The following is a 3,527-nucleotide window of genomic DNA, read 5'->3' on the forward strand; positions in this document are numbered from 1 at the left end:
GGCTGGCGGGGGGCGGGAAAGGGGAGCGGCGCTGCGGGGAGGGCTGTACGCGGCCTGTGCTGCTGGGGCGGGAGCTGCGGGACGCGGGCTCTGGGACGGTGAGCGGTAGCACCGCTTCTTGCATCGCGGGTGAGACGCGGTACAGCTGGGGGAGGCTGAGAATCAGAATCGTACAGTGGTTTGGGTTGGAAGGGACTTTAAAGATCGTCTAGTTCCAGCCCCTCTGTCCTTGACCTTCCACATCCAACCTGGCCTTAAACACTTCAGAGATGCTGGGGCAGCCACAGCTTCCCTGGGCGACCTGTGCCAGCATCTCACTAGTCCTCATAGTGGGGAATTTCTTCCTCATGTCTAACATAAATTTCCCCTCTTCCAGTTTAAAAGCATTACCCCTTGCTCTCTTGCTACAAGCCCTCATAAAAAGCCCCTCCCCAGCTTTCCTGTAGCCCCTTCAGGTACTGGAAGGAGCTATAAGGTCTCCCTGGAGCCTTCTCTTCTCCAGGTCAAACAGCCCCAACTCCCTCAGCCTGTCTTCATAGCAGAGGTGCTCCAGCCCTCTGATCATCTTTGTGGCCCTTCTCTGGACTCGCTCCAACAACTCCGTGTTCTTTTTATGTCGGGGGCTCCAGAGCTGGACACAGAACTCCAGGTGGGCTCTTGACGACAGCCAAGTCAAGGGAAGTCATCACCTCTCTTGACCTGCTGGTCATGCATTCTTTTGATGATGAAAGCGTTGCTTTCTGGGCTGCAGGCGCACATGTCCTTCTTGTGTTGAGCTTTTCATCAACCAACAGCCCCAAGTCCTTCTCCTCAGGACTGTTCTCAATCCATTCTCTGCCCAGCCTATATTTGTGCTTGAGATTGTCCTGACCCAGTGTGTGTGGGGGTCCATCTTCTCTCCCCCCACATAAGACTAAATAAAATGCCTTTCAAGCCAGCAAAGCAAGAGTGGCATCGTTTAGCTGATTTAGCCAAGGACAGACTTGAGCAGGCCCCTTGCTCTACCAGATAAGTCCACAGCAAGAGAAGAACATAAGGGTTATAGTAACTGGCAGAAAAAAATGGATAGTAAGTTAAAGACACCCAGGTGCAGGACCTTGCTCTTGGCCTCGTTGAACTCCATGAGGTTGTTGGCACAGGCACATCTCAAGAAGAGTCAAGAACGATCAGCTGCTGCGCAGTGTGCAGCCAAGTAAGTTAAGGTTCTTCGGCCTGGTAAAAGCAAAACCAGAAAAACCCAAACTAAATTTAGGCTGGTATTAAGGACAGTAAGTCAGAGCCTGTCTTTACTGCCTCTCCCAACACAGTAAATGTGAAGCATGGGATCACGCCAGCAAGAGTCAGATGCACAACAGATAAAATGAATGATTCTTTGTGCAAGACCCAGCAGTGAAATTCCTTACCACAGAATGTTCTGGATGATGGAAGCTTTCATGAGTTCAAAGGGAGACTGAACAACTTAACAGAAATGCAGAGAGGCTTGTCAAATATTTAGAAACCACCAATAGCATTAATGAAGATAGAGTAACTACATGTTGATAGCATAATTCATTAACAAGCTGGAAATGAACAAAGACTAGATAATTAAAATGTACTGCATGCAGCAGATTGTCTTCACATGTGCAGCTCTAGGAATCGGTGGCTTAAGGAGAAATGCCAAGTCGATTTTGAGGTGAAACAGTGAAATTATTTAAGGAAGCAATTTGGCTTTGGGCATGGGGTGTTCTTACGTTTGCTTTACCAATAAACAAACTATTTATGATGGGGCATCAATTGCCTTTATCTTCTGATTGAATAAACGGTACTAGGACAGCTGTATTCCCTGAAAGGTGAAGGAGAAAAGGTGGTGGATAAAGGGTGAAAGTCTTCAGAGATTAAAGATGTGATCTTGGCGTTGTTTCCGACTGAAGAACTGTATCATTAAGAGCATAACAGTTCCTTACAAAACTCTTAAATCTGCAGGTGTGATAGGGTGAGTAAAAAGTAACAAACCATCACCAGATGTGTGCTGGTGTGATTAGTGGGAGAAACAGACTCTAAAAGGAGCCTGAAGCGATGTGTACACCAGCACTTGGCAGGTTGGATTAAATAAAGAAAACTTAATTAAAAATTTAAAATGTTGCTAATTATTTCAAGCAGTTTGAAATGGGCACAACTTGTTGCTAAACCAGACTAATGATAACTCCTCACTGAAGTGAACTCTTCTGTAATGCATAGGGTAATAAGCATGTGGAATTTTCCTGTAAAAATGTGTTGATTTAATGTTCCAAACATTGGCAAGTCAGATTTTGGGCAGTTGGCAGAATACAAAAATGAACCTGGGAACCATAACACTGGTCATAGAAAGTGAAATGCATCTTGTGGGACTTAGGATGTTAATAAAAACAAACCATTTGTTCATGTTTTGACTCTTAACTCTTGGAAATTTGTAATGTGTCATTCCTTCATTTTTGCCACGGGTTGTCACTAAAAACACACTGTGAGCTGTCACTCTTTTTCAAGTTGAAAACTGTGGGCTTAATCAAGGCAACTCTCCATTCCTTTAACTAGAAACAGAATTTACTAAAAATGTAAAGTGTGCAGAATACAAGGTGGACAGGTGCCAAATGCCATGTCCTGCAAGGACAAAAATGCCATGGCTTTGTTTCTCCTGTGCTGAAGGATAAAATAGACATGCAGCAATAAATACCTTTCCTGAAAAGTGACTATTGTTGAGAAAAGCTCAGCAAAATTAACTCAACTAGAAACATTCTGGCAATTATAAAAAAGAATTAATTCATAAACAGGATTATGTTACATGATAAGCCAGCAGAAGATCCTGAGATGCACACATAAAATGTCAGAATTTAGAGTTACCTTGTGGTAGTGTTGGAAAATAACTTAGAAATTTAGGCTGATGTGGCTATTTTGCGTAAGATGTACTCTGTAAATATACAAGTTAAAATTGTAGTAGGAAGGCACACAATTAGTCTCACAGCTAGCACTGAAAAAGGACATCATACAATAACCAGGCCTCGAAGAGGACAATTAATCAAGAGTTTTAAAGAGTGTCTCATGTAAATCACCAACCTGGCAGAGAAGACTGGAGATCTGAAGAGATAATTGGACCTAAGGAATGCGGGAAGCGATAAAGAACCAACAAAAGAAAGATTGCTGAACCAGGCGTGTGCAGTTGGAGCTACAGAACCTGCGATACTGTGCTCTTCAGGTGAACTTAGCTCATTATAATGCCATTACAATACTAAAAGTCACAGCCCCAGGTCAAAAAGGCCCGTGCCCAAGTGAAGACCCTTCCCCTGAGCATGTGTGACAGTAGAAATAGTGATCTGACCATACTAGAACCACAGGTACGTCACTAACCAATCACTACAAGGAGGATGGACTTGGACACTTACAAACTCTACAGGTTTCTGTATAAATATGTCATGAAAAATATCATTTGGTGTTCTGGAAGAGAGCACAGGAGATGAGGGGGTCCCCTTCCCAGACCTGGGGGCCGCCGGGGCAGCGGGAGGTTTTCCCGCCCC

The sequence above is a fragment of the Chaetura pelagica genome, unplaced genomic scaffold (genome assembly GCF_000747805.2).
Source record: "Chaetura pelagica isolate M959 unplaced genomic scaffold, ChaPel_1.0 scaffold377, whole genome shotgun sequence".
In the NCBI taxonomy this organism is placed as follows: domain Eukaryota; kingdom Metazoa; phylum Chordata; class Aves; order Apodiformes; family Apodidae; genus Chaetura; species Chaetura pelagica.